The sequence below is a fragment of the Dermacentor albipictus genome, chromosome 1 (genome assembly GCF_038994185.2).
Source record: "Dermacentor albipictus isolate Rhodes 1998 colony chromosome 1, USDA_Dalb.pri_finalv2, whole genome shotgun sequence".
NCBI lineage: Eukaryota > Metazoa > Arthropoda > Arachnida > Ixodida > Ixodidae > Dermacentor > Dermacentor albipictus.
This window is the reverse complement of record NC_091821.1, coordinates 341064532-341083492: the sequence shown is the minus strand read 5'-3', so window position 1 is coordinate 341083492 and position 18961 is coordinate 341064532.

Below are 18961 nucleotides of genomic sequence, written 5' to 3'. Positions count from 1 at the left end.
TTAATTAAATTAAATTATGGGGTTTTACGTGCCAAAACCACTTTCTGATTATGAGGCACGCCGTAGTGGGGGACTCCGGAAATTGGGACCACCTGGGGTTCTTTAACGTGCACCTAAATCTAAGTACAAGGGTGTTTTCGCATTTCGCTCCCATAGAAATGTGGCCGCCGTGGCCGGGATTCGATCCCGCGACCTCGTGCTTACTAGCCCAACACCATAACCACTAAGCAACCATGGCGGGTTCCGAGGTCGTTTTCTTAACTTGGAAAACTTTGGTCGTACACCGCCTTAAAGACCCTTTGGTCCAGTAGAATCTATGACTTGGTTCCAGTCAGCAAGACGCAGATTACAGCAAAATGGTTCCAGTGTACAAGAATTTATCTGTCTGTAAGTTTTGGCAGGCCGAGGTTTTAATGTGTTAGATGATTTAGCACGTGCGTTAAAAGAAAAATGGGCAAGTGATCGCTTATGTGAGAGCTGATAACGCCAGCACTGAGATGCTCGGATACGTTCGGATGACCCTCCAGTTCGGCAGGTCTCGTCGAGAGACCTGTAACGGCGGAACGTGAAACGCTGCATACGCGGCACGCTGGCTCCTTCTCTCGCTAACTTTATGGGCGGCCGTCCGTTGCAAGTTCGAGCGGTCACACATTAGAGATGAGGGGAGAACAGACTAGACGTCACCAGCGATGGAAATACTTCCGGCGTGACTCAGACGCTCGTCGGCACCCCGCTCGCCGGCAGACGCCCTTCCTTCCGGGTGGAAATTGCCTCTTCCGGTCGCAGTTTGGCCAACGGCGCCACGCTGAGTGCCATTCTTGATTGGCTGCGGCAATTAGGTTGCGGCAGCGTCTCACCGCTGCCTCCCCTGCTCTTCGCAGCGCTCGTGAAAAAATAAATGTGCATACAAAAATGATAGTATATCTAGAAAGATAAACGAGGCGCATGAGCTTTCAATGACACACCGAGTAAGTACCGTAACTTGGCGTGGCGAGACTCGAACACTAAAAATAGGCAAAGGACAGGAGGAGGAGGAGGAGGAGGAGGAGGAGGGCACTCTAGCTTGTTGGCTTTCTCCTGCTGCATTATGGATACTTGTGTCGTTTTGAATCTAGGCAAGATATTCCAATATATTTAAAAATTAGCAGTGCTCGGGAGAACGAGTGTGTGTCTGCTCTTCCGCCTCCACAACAGCTGAGCTGGTGTTTTTCTCTCCACATTAAACTGCACTGCACTTAAACCCTGCTGCGTGATAATGTCAGATCTCAACTTGCCGACATGTTTACGTGCGAGCTACAAAATCACTGTTTTTTTTCTTTGCAAACTAATGGCGATGAAGGAAAAAAAATACTTCTGCGCGAATTTCAAGTTTACATTGTAAGCGAATATACTGTATTAACACCTGACTCGAAGGGGGTTACATTCGCACCGAAGCCTCAAGTAAAACCGACAATGGTCCTAAGCAATAAGCGCTATTTAACGTTTTTGATTGGCAGATCGATCGTTCCTAAAGTTGTTAAGGCAATCAGTTGCTTCAGGCACTGATTAAAGTAAGAAGCTATTCTCTAATTATGACAAGAAAACGTATAAGCTTAGGGTGCTTCTTTTCCACAACTCCATACCACACAAATTTATTTGTCGTTGTGGAGTTACACAACGCATGTGTCGGAGTGGGCATCAAATGCGGTTTCACGACAATTCGGCTTTTTCTGCTAATCCTTTTTGTTACGTTTTCTCTGCCACGTCTTTTACGCCTGAGCTTCGCACCGACGCATTGAAGTGAGTTTTATTTCTTTACTCGCCGATAAGTACCCCCGAAACACAGAATCCGTCCGCTATCAACCTCTTAATAGGGAGCGTTATACATGCGTTACAGCGCGAAATGCGTTGTTTTCGTTATATAAACACGCCCCGGGACAATCCCAGTAGCCCCCTCAGTCGAAACGTTAATGACGACGTCAAAGCTGACGTGCGCCTGCAGCTTTTCTTCATTTCTTCGACGGCCGGGATCGTGCCGGAAGCGATCCCCGAGGCGTGTTCCGTACACCCGGGACAAGTCGGGATGCGCGGCTGCGTTTTGTTTGAGGGCTGCCACAGATTTCCTTTCTGCTCGCCGCTTAGGGAGTGAGCCGTGTAATTAAGATCCGAACCAGCGATGCGTTCATGTGTGACTCTCCCGTGAAGGAAGTGCCTAAGAAAGCCGGTCATATATATAGATAGATAGATGGATAGAGAGAGATAGAGATACGCGACGGATAAAAAAAAATTATCCATGAAATGCGGCCGCAAGACGAGAAACGCAGTGATGGGGGAGAAAGCGAAGTCTCCGAATCGGACGCACTGACCGTGTTTGGCAGACCCTCTTATTTTGACTGATTCCCTCAGGAGATCGTGCGCCCGTGGCTCAACATGCGCAATGCTTGTTCATTATTGTTACGCAATTGGTAATAAACGAAGCCAGCTTCGGAGGCAGTCAAGGACGTAAAGGCCCTTAAGCCCCGAGCGCATGCTGAACGCAATGCACTAACATACATATACATTCGACTGCGGCGACAGTTAAGAGCTTAAAGCGGGGGGTTTCGTCTGTTTAGGATTTGTCGAGGCGTAAGCGTAGCTTTTCGCTGTGGCGTAGGTCTTTGTGTTGGGATCAATCCATCGCTCAGTTACTGTAGGATACGGATATGATGTACAACATTGTACTGAAAAAGCAGTTACGAGTTCAACAGAAGGTTTATTTCACCCGTTAAATTTTGGGCTAGGGGTTCGTGTTCGTTCCGCCGTCATCGTTTAGCCGTAAAAATCGTAATCGTGCCGTCGTGTGGTTGTCATGCAATCCCTGATTTCACACAATCGAGACAAGTAGCACAACACATACGTAAATGTTTCTTTAAAGGGCCCCTCACCAGGCCCCACAACAAATTTAGGTTATACGCTGGAAGTTGTTACGTGTCCTCTAGGCAGCGTTCTGCGCAAAAATTTTTCCCATCGGCTCATTAATAGCCGAGGTAGAAATATTTCAATGCCGCGAACCCGTGATTTTATCAGGCGGGCTCCACTGCCACGCACGACGCTCTCTCCACTCGCCCCGTCTAGCCTTCGCAAGTGAAATTCCTTCCCTTCGTTATCCCATACCTTATCCTTTCGATCCTCGAGGATCACGTGACGCATACGCCACAGGCCCCGCCTTCATTCTTTTTTCTCCTTCCATCCCCCCCCACCCTTCTTTTTCTTTTTTCCGGCGCTAGGCATTTTCGTTGACGGCGTCGCGCGCGAGCTGTTGTTTCGTTCGCACAGCGCACGATTTTGCGCGCTGTGCACAAGGAAACATGACTAGCGGTATTATTCAGTGCTTTACGAATACTGAGGCAGAACAAGCCCGATCGCAGAGCATCATCACGTGCTGGAATACGGTAGAAAATGGCATAGTTTCGGTGTCTGCGCACGTGACCGCATGACCGTGGGAACAAGCAGGCGAAGCGGGACCTCTCTTGCTTCGTTGCGAAGTAAAGCAAGAAACACGCAGACATTCCGTTTGAGTGTTTTATTATTTCACTAAACTTCAATTCGTGAATTCAAGCAGCAGATCCCACAAATAACAGATGGTGCCTTGAACAATTCTTGAAGTCACGTGTCACCACGAACTACGTCACACTGCAGACTCGAGTACGTAGGCGCAGGGACGCGAGTACGTCATCCTCAGGCTTGGAGCGCGGCGGCCGCAAGGAGAAGGAAAAATGGCGTTCGGTTTGAAATTTCAGATCTTTCCGCGGCGCGTAGCGATGTAATACTTTGCAGACCCGATCGTTATCGCGCAACGTATGCTCTGCGATTGTCAGCTTAAAATGGCCAGACCTGGTGAGGGGCCCTTTAAGGTCGGTGCATGTAAAAAAAGTCAGAGTTTCTCCCGAAAGGCGAAACATCGATTGCGATAGCAAAATAGTAGACATCTATACGAGTGTTGATTGTAGTTTTATCTGCCGCATACACTTAGAAACTACCTGAATTAACAAGCATGGTGTCAATGTGCACAAGCTAACATGAACACCTCACATTCGATAACCGCGGACACTCGTCGTCAAAATACTGGCGTGAGCAAGCGCGGCAGAAGCAGCGCCCGAAGTGACCGACGTGCAGTCTATCGCTTCAACGCGAACATCGGCGAGCACACATCACGCAGAAATGTATGAGCCGCCCGCGGATCGCTTTCTCGCGCCGCCGCGCAAAGTACGCGCGCAAAGTACGCAGACGCTGGCGGAGTAGAAACCGCTCTCCCCTCCCTTCCGCGCTGCCTCCCCACTTTCATCCCTTTCGCGCGCGTGATTCAGCCGCGATGGTCAGTTCCCCTTGCGCCTGGTCGCGAAATACGCCGCTGCTGCCGGCGGAAGCTTGCGCGGACAAGGAAAGCGCGGATAACACAGGCTTCCGAGAGCGAGGATGACGCGGCGTCGCGGCGATGCCCCCTCCCCTCCCTTCACGCAACATCTGGTGCGCCAGCGGGGCACCAGGTGTTCTCTTTCGCCCGCTCAGCTCCGTCGAGGCACGCACGTGACGTGACGTCGCAGCCAATGGGAATTTATGTGCCATTTTGCTGCTGCAGACGCTGGCGCTCTCGCTCAATGGGCCATTTGATGCTTTCGCATCAATGCTATATGTATAAACAGTTGTGCAACATTCCCTTGACTTTGCCGTCCACTTCAGGACATGCAGTGCGTGATATCTAGAAAAATAGCCCGAAGCATTCATTAATGAAAGACTCTCCGCTGCTTCTGCGATCCAACGCTAAGGCACGGCGATACAGGAAGACCCGACGCCTTAAGTTCGCTTCTTCTTGTTTCTCGAACCATAACGGTTCTTTATTGTCGTTGCCACCGCTGTCACCGTTCTTGTTCAGCGGGAGCTCAGCTTTCAGTGTCAGATTATTCGTGCTTCCAGTTGAAAGTTGTTTAGTGGACAGCATTTGACCTTCAGCGTTATTTTACGGACGCCATTGTGCGGCATCACAAACCCTGAAGGTGCGGAATTGTGTTTTTCCCAAGGGGGAGCTTTCGCAGAAAAGTATTTGTACAAACGACAGCTACCGGAGTAAAGTAGTACCGCGAAACCCAGAGTTCTGTTGTTTGTTACGTTGCCACACGTCAGGAGCACATGTATTGGACATTTGTCCCTGCTTTTGAGTTTCGACACCTTCCTTATAGTTTCTCACATGCCATACTGCGTTAAGTCGCAAAACTTTCAAATAGGGAGGAGGCAACACGCCTGCGGAGCACGGGCAGGTTGCAGCAGCACTGACAACCCGGCTGACTAATCTCATTAACTGAAACAAAGTGTAACTTGAAGCATTCTCTTCTCTGTTTATTATAGCTCGCTACAGAGGCTGGCCTCGGGGTGTGACTGTTGAGTGGTGATCGCCATAGCAACGCTGCAGCGAAGAAAAAGCGAACATCTCCAGCGATAAAGGGTGTCCGCGAAAAGGAGTAAAAACAAGCATAGAACGGCTAATTCTCGTAAAGCTACAGTTGAAATCGCTCACTCCTCGCTTCCATTCTCCTGTTTTTCTCATGATTTAATTTCTTTCGTTCTCTTTCTTCAAAGTTAGCCGCTTTGCTCTTGCGGAGTTCCTTGTTCTTCAAACAAAGTCTGAAAATCCACGCGCCTTTCTTGCAACTGTCACAGGTCCAAAGAGAACGCGGAAGGAGGGAGGCTTGGTGAGGTTCGCCCCAGTTCATGCCCTCTCGAAGCACCGCCCGAGGCGCGATGTCGCGCCAAAGGCTGACACGTTTCCTCGTGGATTTCTAAAGGACTCTCAAATATACCTGCACCAGAGCTAGAACGTTATTTTCGAAACCTGCGCGCCTGTGTATGCGTGCTTATTTGTACACGTATACGTGCGTGCATGTTCAGGCCTGTGTGTGTCCTGCAGTTTAAGTGTGTGGAAAAGGGTGTTCGTGTTAGTGAGCGTGCATGCTACGAAAAACACAAGCCTTAATGTCTCTAAGAGAAAACATGCTTTGTTTGCAGAAGGTTACGCGACTACACCTTCGTTTTCTGGATGCTGGAAAGCAGCACCTTCCTCGTGGGCCAGGCCCGCTAGGAACTTGGAGCCTGCACTGAATTGCTAATGGTATTTTGCAGCTCTCGAGCAAACTTGCGTTTAAACAGGTTACCGTGGAGCAAGAGCGGGCGCTATGTGCAACTCCTGCTTGCTTACAAAGCGCGTGTCATTAACTTAGCCACTCACTGTATTTGTTTCTCACTTACTGAGTCACGTTTTCTTTAGGTATTAGAGAACAGCACCTCGCGGCTGCCTGTAACAATAAATGTCGTTTCCACCCAATTTGTTTGGGTTCTTTAGTGATGTGACGTAAGTGAATGTTTGCTGCGCCGCTTGTGCAGCATGTCGCAAAACAAATTGCATAACCTTTGACTGAAAAGGTGGATAGCTCGGTGGGCCGTACATTCCATCTGTGTGGGATTAATGCAGCAAATTTTCCATCTCTGAAAGTCCAACCACCTCCCTTGCGGTTCGCATGCCGTAGGTAAATGCGCATAGTATATCTGTGGAAACGACGTGAAACAAAGAGGGTCGTTATTACAAGTGCGAGCGTGCGCGGGCCAGCGCAAATTAAGCAACTGATTGGCCATATACGCATCGTCCCTTTTAAAAGCGTGTCCCGTAGAAACACGACAACGAACGTTGTGCGAACAGACTCGCCCGTCTTTGTAGCTCAGTGTAACACCCAAACTTGTGCTCTCGCAACTTATACAGCAATATGACGAGCAAACACGTACCTGCGTTTAAGCCTGCAGAAGCTGATAATCCCTGTGTTAACAGGAAACACTACATGCTGGCTTGTAGATGCGGGTTCGAGTTGACAGATCTCCATGCTTTGAAGATTTCTCCGCATATCTGCACGAAGCGCAGAGAGGAACGCACAGGGAGGTGAAATTTTACGATAACTCTGTGTAGCCGTTACTCTCGAGTGTTGAAGGGTCTTTTGCAAACAGCATTTCACGTACTCGTAGGCCTTGTATGCTTAACAGACTCTGCTTTCCTTTCAAACAAAGACCATGATTATTTCTTGGCATTCTGTTTGCGCCCGACTGTAGATTTTCCTTGTCGGCTTATTGTGGATAAATTGGTCTTATATTTTCTCCGGCTTTATTTGCTTAATAGTTTGCATCTGACAAGTATTTGAGCGCCATTGTGAAGCATTATTTTTCATTTCATGAGAAAAAAAGTTGTAACCGAGACAGGCTATAGCAACTGTGTCTGGAAGGATCGTAACTTTCGCCGACATCAAGTGAGAGTGTACGTAGTAGACAGCTTTCTGTGTGTGGGGACAAACGCTAGTCTCAAGAGCGTATAACTTAAATCCGCCGCGCTTTTACTTTGGGGATATCAAACGGGTGGCATGCAACAAGAAATCTTAGTCGAATTAACTTGCAGACTCAAGAGCGCAGAGGCATGCGTTGGCAAAAGTGGTTGGCACGTAAAGCGCAACACGAGACACTGACATAGTGAGAGCCACAGCAAAAATCAATGTCACTGTGTTTGTTTGTTTGTTTGTTTGTTTGTTTGTTTGTTTGTTTGTTTGTTTGTTTGTTTGTTTGTTTGTTTGTTTGTTTGTTGAACTCCGACAGTTTGACAAGCTAGGCTGTTGAAGAGCCCGCTATCGCAAAATCCTATTCGGGATGAATTTCAACCTGCTTCGCCACCCTGCTCCGACTTCCGTCATTCACCTGACGCTGGCTGAGACTATAATCGTTCCACGCTCCATTTATAGCACCATGAAGCTTCGAAAATTTCTCATAAAACTGTCAATTGCGTCCAACGAAGGAGACTAAAGTACTACTGCCTACATTGCGGTACCGTATGCTTGCGGTAATGATTCACAAACGTGAGTAAATGCTGCACCAACGTAAGGTACCTTTTCGGTATGGTTACAAGTTGCCTTCCCGAAAACATACTGCGTACTGCGAAAGCATACTGCTGAAGGGGTCGCTGAACAGTTCGCGGAACTGTCTTTCTTTTTTTTTCTTTTTTTGATGATGTCCCAGTTTGTTAATTCATCTTCGGAGGTTCGGTACCACACGGGAGGGGTGCTGGTCAGGTAAAAAACGACGTTCGCGGGCGTGATCGTCGGATCCCACCTCCTGTCATTAGTGCCGACGCGTTCGTAGAGGTTGGCCCATTCTTCGAAACCAGTGCCATCCACGCCGGAGAACAGACCAAGGTCACGAGAGTGGGTAGGCGTCACGACAAGCGCAGTGTGGCGCGTCACAGCCGATGATGATGGGGTCTCATCCCGGATAGGCATGGTGGCGAGCTCGATGAAGCGACCGCTGCGGAACTCTATGGCGAGGACGGGGATCGCAAACCTCCACCAAAATGTTCACTGATCGAGGCCGTGCCTTCTTGTCCAAGGTCATTCTATTATCTTTTACTCCCTTTTTCCCCAGCACAGGGTAGCCAGCCTGTCTGATAACTGGCTAACATCCCTGTCTTTCCGTCTATTCCTGCTTCCTTCCTTCATTGATGACAGCCTGTGCTCCTGCTCTATCCAGCATCAGCTTACCAGCTCCTGCCATTCCCAAACCAGCGGCCTGACAAAGCGATTGAACCTAACCTTTACAGATATGCTAGTGAAATGAGTTTCGGCTGATCACCGCAATTGGGACCTCACTCTACCGTACATTACCTTCGCCTATAATTCTTCTCGCCATGGCATTGCCAGTTATTCCCTGTTCTACCTCTTGCAAGGCCGTGAACCCACGCTTCCGGTCGACACCTTGATATCATCCATAACGACCTCGACAGGTCAACATGTGCGTGATGCCATCGCTCGCACTGACCACGCTCGACAACTTGCACGTGCTCGGTTATCAGTGTCGCAAGAGAACTACAAGCGTCGCTACCACCTCTATCACGGTCAAGTTCACTTTCCGCCGGGTGGTGCCATAGTGCACCTTTGGACGCCTTCCCATCGAGCAGGGTTTGCGAGAAACTCCTGTTTTGTTACAAAGGCCCATATTGCGTGGTTTGCCAAGTCACCTATGTCACCAACGAAATCATTCCAGTGAGCCTCGCAACATGCTCCGCTCCGACCACCAGTGATATCGTTAAAGTCTCCAGGCTCAAGCCCTACAACTTTCTGCTTGTCACAGATATCTAGCGGCACCGGCACGGAGCTTTTGCCGCCGGGGGTTGTGTTGTGATACAACAGGCTCTTAGAAGACATGGCGCAGAGGAAGACGAAGACGGGCATCTGGGCTTGGCACGAGCTGGTTACCGTACTGGTCTCTGGCTGCAATGCTCTTGTTCCGCACGTAACAATACCAACACTAATTGGAACGTCTGACCGAGCTGCTTGTGATGTCTGAGGCTGAGAAGAGCTCGCAGTGCTTGCTCGTGTGACTCTGCGTTCCGTTGCGCAAATGGCAGATGCACAAGCCACAGTTACGAGGACGGTTTCACAGAACGTCGCACTTCAGGAGAATGCAGAGGTAAGCATCTTCGGCAAAATACCGGAAGCGATCTTGCCGCTGCAAATTGTTTCCAGGAATAGCAAGTTAGGTCGCCCATTCCAGAAGCGTGACGCTCGACATTGCTGGGCACCCTTGCGCAGTCAAAAGGTGCCCTGCCCTTCGTTCCCAATTCTCGTTTATTCAAACGTGAAAGCGGTCGTGACGACGACAGGTCATTTTCAGGTATTATTCTGCCAATTGGACAGCGCTTGACGTGCCCTTGGCTCCCCGGGCTGTCCAAAAAGTAAAACAAGAAAAAAGAAAGAACAAGTCCTGCCGGTCAGGCTTTGAGATCTGCCGACCCGTAGGGTCCGGTGCGTCGACGGGTAGTCTGCAGCAAAAGAACGGCATCTCATTTCGCCAGGGGGAGCGCTCAAGCGGTCGCACTGTAAGCGCGCCCTCTTCAGCAGACTGTTTCCTTTTCCGCCTGCCGCCTCGGCATATGAGAGAAAAATCGAGGAACGTACGAGAAAGCGAAAGAAAGACATCAAATCATGGGTAGCAGGGAAGCCTGTCACCGGCAGTCGTGGTTCTCCATTCCGCTCGCGGATCAGGGACCCATTGTTGTCAGGCGCGCTCGCGAAATCTCGACGGAGAGACAGACAACGAAACCGATATAGTGATACAGAAACTATGCCGGAAAAGAAAAAAAAAAGGCAACGCTCAGCAGACGTGGATGATAGAGAAACGGAGAAAGGAACAAATAGGAAACCAACCCCGATTCGGACGCTGTTCGGAATGTGCTATGCAAGGCAGCTTGCCTCTCTCTCCGCCTACGTGCAGCTTCGTATAGGAACGACGACGAGGCTGAAAAATGCCGGACTGCTGTGACGGCCCGTCGCCGCGGGAGGACAAGCAGCAGCGACAGTTCGCCACGTAGAACGCTTTCTGCGCACCTGACCGGTTGTAAGACGAACGCGAAAGCGCCCTGACGAAAGGGCGACTGACGGCGATGCCGAGAGCGAAATGGTCTTGCTTGTTCCGTGAGGACGTTGATTTGTGCAAAAAAAAAAGCAAGGTCCGGTATTAAATTGTCGGTTGCGATTCTTGCACGAGCAGAACCGGCTCAAACGACGCAAGCGCTTGAATATTGAACTAGTGGTCAGAGTGTCTCTCTCCATCTCCCTGCCTGCTTTTTTTTTTCTCGGGAATGTGCCGCATTGACCACCACCTTGAATGTCAAACACAGGTCTGTATTTGCCTTCGGGGTAGCGTGGACGAGTGTTGTTGACTTGTGACTCTGTCAAGCAAAACGAATTTTAAAGACGAGGAGTTGTATCTGGGCCCTGTGGTCCTTTTCGGTAAAATGACTGCGCGCGTCAATTTGTTGACAATTTTGACCCGCTGAAACAACTTAATCATTAAATCGAAGCTGCTACACTTGCATGAAAATGACCATAATAGTTACCGGTTGTCAGTGGTTAGCGACGCCGGTTTTGATCTTCCTCCTCTATTAATTGTCAACACGTCAGGACAGCCATAGTGCTAAATGTACGTTGCACAACTGAAAGCTTAAAATTTAGCTTTTTAATGCTTAGAAATAAATAAGTTCTGGCGGTGTACTGTATGATAGATTCAGTTCCAGAGTGCTGAATACACAATGTCAAGGAGGAAAAAAATGAAAAATACAATTATGTCAATATTTCGCCCCCCGGTGGCAGCAGGCGCCTCCGTAACGTATTCATCGTTTCAGTTCTCCCCAAAACAACCACGTCATGTAACTTACACATAGATCTTCTTCAGCTATAAAAGAAAAGAAACTGAGAAAGAAAAGTGCGAAGCTTCGCAGGCTTCGGCCGCACCTAAGCCTCCCCATGCTTTACACGCTGTCAACGTCAATTGCGGCCGGAGACATCGTGTCACAAAGCAACTCGTTTAGAAGTCTCTCTTCAGAGTCAAGGAAGACGCAATAGCGAGGCGGCGAAATTGTTTTCCGGTCCGGGCGTCAAGCCGTCACGGCCTGACACGGAAATTCTCGCCCGCTACAAACACGACTTCATTCCGGTGTTCCTCTCGTTCCCATTTGCTGGCGCTTCAGTACCGCTTTATCGCCTCCCTGTCTCGACCACCTCTCTTCTCCTCTTTGTAGCCATCTGAAACCTTTCTATATACGCCTTCCTCCTCGTTCCTCTCGCATTCGTTCTTTGTGCCTTTTCGTGTGTTGTTCTCGCTTATCGGCGCACGCAAGCGACAACGGTAGAGTGGCGCGGATGTTTTCGTCGCCGTAAACGTTGTCGTCGGCTTGTTTCCTTCCTTTCTTTTTTCCTACCCCTGTCTTCGAAGCTGTCGACACCGGCGGCTGCATTTTTTCTTGCTGGTTGCGAGCGTGTCGATTTTTACCCACGTATTCAACGGGGTTTTTCTTTTTTTTTCTCTTCGTATCACACTGCAATCAGACATGTTGTCGGAGGGAGCTCCGTGTTGTGTCCTACTCGGTGTTATTGAAGCGGTTGAATCCTTCGGCGTCGGTATACTACATGGGGGAACACGTGCTGGACTGAGCCTTGAACTCTTTTCGTAATTTAACTTTTTGGTCGTCCCGGAAGTCTTCGAAGACGACTTTTCGACACATTCTAAAGCGTTCGCGCCAGGTCTACGGACCATTATCCATGTGAACAAAGCAACTGAAGTACCTGTTAGGTGAAGCAAATGGTAATTGGGCCTAGATAGAACGAAGTGAGCGAAAAGAAGAAAGAAAAAATTCTTAGATATGGAAACGCGTTTGCTATATCAGACGGAAAGTTTGGCACAACCTTCCATACTTTATGGGATCGAAGCGGTCCTGTCGAAGAAGCCTAGTAAGAACACGATAAAATGGCTGAAGTGAGGATGCCGATATGTATGTGTGGAGTGACCTCGGAAAAGATGACTGCCTCGAAAAACCATTCATGAAACAGACAATGTCGCAATGGTTCAAGAGTGAAAACTGAGACGTTCCGGGTGGTGTAATGATGAGAAACGAAAGCTAAATTGTTGAGCAGACAACAACGATTGACTCCGGTGGCAATAAAAAATATAGCCAGGGTATGCAAAGATGTGAAGACAGTGCTAACAAATATTTCATCACCGAGGAGCTGTGGGCGCAAAAGTTTTTATGCAAAGCTTTAGTCGTTGAGATGAGCGTGCCAGGTAAATTTTAGCTGGACTTCAAGATAATGGCTGTGTTCAAACTATAATTAAGGGAGCTATCATCTGGTCGGGAGTGCTCAGAGGTCTCCAAATTGGCCTACACGGATAAATATTCACTGCCTGCATCTACAGTGACGAATACCTCAACACACCACACATCATCGCTGAATTGTCAACATTTCCCTCCCACCTTCCTTCCTTTTGTAAACCAGACCTCTCCCCTGCCGGCTCTTTCCCCTTCTAGTTTGTCTGACTGGAGCAATAGTCTACAGTAGCCTAGTGTGTTATACAGACGGGATGAAACGTGAATGGTAAGAATGGGAAGAAATTAAACACACTGCAGGGGCACGTTCTGTTTTACTGAAGAAACAAAGCAGAACACACCTTGCGTGTAGTTCATGTAGACTGCGACGAGTGATTGTGGCATAACTGGTCACTAAACGTTCTCAAGCTCCAAAACCAAGCGTTTGCGGAAATACCGAGAATTCGTGATAGACCGGTATCACAAACGTTGGAGAAAGTGGAAAGAGAAATGTGCCATGGTGTTTAATTTCGACTTGATAGTGTGGGGTGAAGTTCTTTGAACTAGCTCTCAAGATTGACACACTCGAGACCTCGGGCTCTAAATTTTCGCTCCGCTACCTATGTATGCACTCTCGCAAACACCAATTCTATTTTAAATGAAGTGTCTCTTTCCTTTCCACATTTATTTCTCCTAAACGATGGAGAGGTACAAAGATTTCGGTCTTTCCTGTTTGCCAGTAAACAAGAAAATAACATTAATAAAATAAGAAACACGAGCACGAAGAACGGACAAGCGATGAAGAGCACACTGCGGATCGATAGTGAACGAGGCGGAGAAAAAATGGTAGTGGTGTCCGCTACGCAAATGGCGCGCCACGCGCTAGGGGCAACTGCGTACGCTACTGCGTTTGTCTTCGATAACAAATTTATGAGGATGTTGTTCATAACGCACTCTGTGGGCTGAGGCTCGCCCACGGTGTCTCAGAGCGCGGGAAACTAGCCCCGGTACGCTTGCGCACTCGCTGTCTTTCCGGCCGCTGCGAGACCTCCAGCGACGGCGCGCTGTGCACAGGGGGCGAAGGCTGCGCTTTCGGAAAGCGAAAACGCGGTGGCTTTTCATACTCCCAGACCGGAGATAAATCGTGGCCCCGTCGCTAGCCAACTCTGAATAATGCACCCTTCGAACGTCCTGCTTTCCCTAAAATGGGGTCATTTGGTTGCGGCCCCGCGAAGCCGCGCGACTGCGTCTTCCCCTACATAACCACGACTGCAGCGTGCGAGAGACGGAGCGTGGTGGTGAATCTCTCGTTTGTAGGTTGCAGGTGAGGGCGCGTGCGCCAGCTAATATAGGACAAATATATATATATAATCCTAAGAAGCCAACAAACAATGACATCAAGGTAAACATAGGGAAATTTACTTGTGCCTGGTAATGAAAAGAAAGAAACGATAAATTAACGGAAATGAAAGTGGATGAAAATACCCCAAAAGGTGGATGGGAGAACGTTGAGAAACGTATGTATGATATGCAAGAGATGACCTGCGACGCCTATAGCTTGTAACTGGCTGATGATGGCTGTTCCAGACACGTAGTGTGTTAAGACACACACACACACACACACACACACACATATATATATATACATATATATATATACATATACATATATATATATATATATATATATATATATATATATATATATATATATATATATATATATATATATATATATATATATATATATAGTCATATAATGAGAAGCCAACAAACACTGACACCAAATACAACATAGGGGAAATTGCATGTGCTTAATAAATGAAATAAAGTAATGATAAGTTAATGGAAATTAAAGTGGATGAAAAAACAACTTGCCGCAGGTGGGAACCGAACCCACAACCTTCGCATGTCGCGTGCGATGCTCTACCAATTGAGCTACCGCGGCGGCGTTTCCCCATCCACTTTCTTGGGTATTTATGTGTACTAGTAGAACCCTCGGAGTGTTAGCCAGCGCCCCCACTCACAGACCTTGGCGGCGGACGTGGAACGTCTTTTTTGCCGCAGGCGTCACGAGAACGTGATCTTTTCGGGTGAAGGCAACTGGTCAATAAACCCACATATGCTACCTGAAGGCATCAATGTTGCCGGACCCGATATTTATTGTTGTGGACCCGATATTTATTAGTCATAACTAATAAATATCGGGTCCCTCGGTTAACCCCCTTTCTTCTCGCTTATTACATAACGAGGGTCTCGAATCCGGCAAGGTTGTGGGTTCGGTTCCCACCTGCGGCAAGTTGTTTTTTCATCCACTTTAATTTCCATTAACTTATCATTACTTTATCTCATTTATTAAGCACATGCAATTTCCCCTATGTTCTATTTGGTGTCAGTGTTTGTTGGCTTCTCATTATATGACTAATAAATATCGGGTCCCTCGGTTAACCCCCTTTCTTCTCGCTTATATATATATATATATATATATATATATATATATATATATATATATATATATATATATATATATATATATATATATTAGCGACCGCTGTAGCAGTAATCCCATTTCCTGCAATAACAGCAGGCTGTCGCAGTGGAGCCTGCCATCATCTCAACAACTTTGCGATGCGATTTTCGCGAGCTGCAGTGTTGTGTGGCCTCCGAAATGCATCCACAGACACCATCACTCTCATCAGAATCTGCCGTGGCGCACAAAAGATCGGGATAATTGTCAGGTGCTGAAATTCCGTGATTGCGTGGTGGTTTATATAAGCACGAGTTCAAATCCCGGTGGAGGTAATGGCTAGAGATTATCGTTTGTTATCGCCAAATGGCGAGGATGAAACTGACGATGGGGAGCTGGCCTAACGACGACACAATAAGGACGAGAGCATAACGAAGACGGGCACACGAAACCCAATTTCGAGATTTTCGCACTAAAGAAAAATAATCTCGGCAAATAACCTGGCATAATTCCTGGAGACTAACGGAGGCCTTGGCGTCTGGGGCCGAATCCACAGAACCGTTTCTTTTTTTCGTAAGTGTTATTTACCATTGGCAGGAGCAGCCTTCGCAAATGATATGTCCAACATCAGTATTGGCTAGAATTAGCTCTTACGAACAATTATAGCGTAAGAACGTTTTGTGAATGCGGACCCTGAAGCGGCCACAGGTCGCTCACCATACTACTTGCTATGATATCAGTGAAGCTGTTCGTGAAGTCTGCTCAGGTAGGCAGACCGCCCTGTGACATTTCCTGTACTCCTTATATGCCACCGAGCACCGTCTCCGCTCTCCGAGATGCTCACTGAGACATCTACTCAACTTTCATACTGCCAAACACCTCGCCTCCGTTTTTCATTTGTCCTCGTTGTTTAGCAGGTTCTCGCAAGCACTGGTCTCATTTTGCTGCTTTTGGCCGGTGGCTGGTGGGTTTTTTCTTTCTAGAAAGCCACAGAACTACACCTAAATGCCATCGTCTCTTGCATAATTCCCAGCCATCTCCACATTCGCTGTTCGCAGCATTATTTCTTATCGGCTTTGCTGACGCTTCCAGAACAGCTTGCATCAGCCTCATATACTGACATTTAGTAGGCGCGACAAAAAAAAAAAAGGAAAGAAAGAGTGCCAATTCACTTTGTGAAGGTAGATGACCAGCAAAGCTGTGTATGCGGGCCCCTTAATGGCGAACTGTCCATTGCCATGCGTCAAACACCGTATGCACATAAATGGAAGGTGAGGCACAACTAGTGACTCCTCCACGATGTTGAGCGTCGGAATATAATGAGACACCGAGGAGCATACATGCCCATGTATTGTTGCAAAACGCAGTACGACACCAACAAACAATGACATCAAGGTCAACATAGGGGAATTTACTTGTGCTTGGTAAAGAAAATAAAGAAACCAGAAAGGCACGTAAAACAGACACTCACCTCACCGCACTTCGAGGGTGCACACTGCTTCAATTCACCGTTGCCAAGGGGATCGTGCGTTGGTCGACGTTCCGTAGTGCAGTAATGGCTGTGAGGATACTCGAAACCTGCAAGCGGTCTCACACAACACAGGCCACACAAAATTGGTTCCCCCCAAACTCCTTCCGAAACCTGGCCGTTGCTCCGGTGAAACGCTCAAAGTTTGACGCTTCGGGGCCGCATGAACGGTTCACACTTCTTTCCGTCTCGCGGTCTTGCTCGGCAGCGGGCTTACGGGACGGCCACCATGGCAGAGTGGAAGAAAGGGAAAGGAGTACGCAAGCGCTCAGAACGCCGACAAAGAGAGGGCGCTGCGAACGTAGACATGACCGACGCCGATCAAAGTGTAGTATATCTTCTTATCAGCTTAAAGCGCCCCTCACCAGGTCTGGCCATGTTGAGCTGGAGAGCGCAGAGCATACACTGCGTGATAACGATCGTGTCTGCAAAGTATCACACAGCTACGCACCGCGGAAAGATCTGAAATTTCTATCTGAACGCCATTTCCCTCTTCACTTGCGGCGAATCCGCCAGGAGAAGGGCGGTGACATAGTCGGGCTCCCATGCCTACTTAATCGTGTCCGCAGTGTGACGTAGCTCGTGGTGACCCATGACTTCGAGAATTATTCAAAGCAACATCCGTTATTTCCGTAATCTGTTGCTTGAATTGACGAATTGAGGTTTAGAGAAATAATAAAACACACAAACAGAATGTCTGTGTGTCTTGTTGCTTTTCTTCCCACCGAAGCAAGAGAGATGTACTTCCACTTCGTCTGCTTGTTTCCAGGGTCGTGCGGTCACGTGCGCAAGTACCGAAACTATGCCATTTTCTACAGTGTTCCAGCGCCGTTATCATGCGCTGCGATCCGCTTGTACTGCCTCAGTATTTGTGTAGCACTGAATTCTCTATCTCGACTATTAATGAGCCGACTTGAAAAATTTTTGCGGCAGAATGCTCCCTACAGGACACATAACAACTGCCAGCAAGTAACCAAAATTTGCTATGGGGCCTGGTGAGGGGCCCTTTAAATATCTGATACGGGTTGTATTTGGACCTAAGATATTAAACTTATTTTCGCAAGTTCACGGAGTGCTTAAAGCCTGCTTCACCTCCACCACTGGTCGGCTCGGTATTGCATTATTTTCGGGGTCGGCCCTTGTACGATAGGAAATTCTCGATCTACACAGCTCTTGCCCACGGACGCATTTTTCATTAGAACCTAGCCATATACAGCTTCGCTGTAATATTTTGCACTGATTTAACACTTCTAGCGGTACAATTTGAGCCTGTAAACGACGAACATAGCGATTGTAAAGTGCATGCCTGTCATGTAAATCGACCTGCAACGCCCACAAAGCGCAACGCAAATATGTGCAGACACAGCGCCAGGTAACTGCTGTCGCAGGTAGCCAACTACTTTTTCTACTAAGATGCGTTTTCAGCTGCTGTGTCGGTGCCCCGCTTCCCCCTTTACGTAACGAGAAATGTCGCCGATCCTTAAAAACTTTAGCAAAGCCCTTAAGGCTTTGAGTGCCGAAACCCGTCTGGACCAGTGTCCAAGAACTTTCTCTTCTGTGAAGGGGCGATTGTCCAGTTTTTCTAGCGCTGTCACGAGCACTTTTCTTGGCATATTGTAACGTGGACAGTCACAGAGAAGGTGCGCGATCGTCTCTTCGAATCCGCAGGTGTCGCAAGCAGGGCTGTCAGCCATTCCAATGCGGAAGGAATAGGAATTCGTGAATGCCACGCCGAGCCATAGGCGGCACAGAAGTGTTCCTTCCGCTCGTGGCAACCCTGGTGGAAGACGAAGTTGCGTACTTGGATCCAATCTGTGAAGACGTGTGTTCGTGCATTCACTGGTGTTCCACAGAGTTAATGTAAGCTCGCATGTGAGGGAGCGAAAACTTGTGGCTGCATCTGTTCTTGACAGCGGTATGGGTATAATCTGGGCACCATCATGGGCCGACAGGGCAGCGTCCTCCGCACTGTCATTTCCCGAAATTCCGCGTTGACCCGGTATCTATTGGTAGATGATGTTGTGTCCCTTGTCAATTGCGTAATGGTGGAGTAGTCAGATGTCTGCGACTAATTGCACATTTGGTCCGTGGTTGAAAGGGTACAGAAGACACCGGAGCAGCTGCCTTTGAATCACAAAAGATGGACCATGAATGTGGTGATTTGGGACCAATAAACTCCAGAGTAGCACGAATAGCTGCGAGTTCTGCAACCGTCGATGATGTAACCTAAGACGTTTTGAATTTGATAGTGACAGATGTAGCGGGAAGTACCATTGCTCCAGCTGAACTT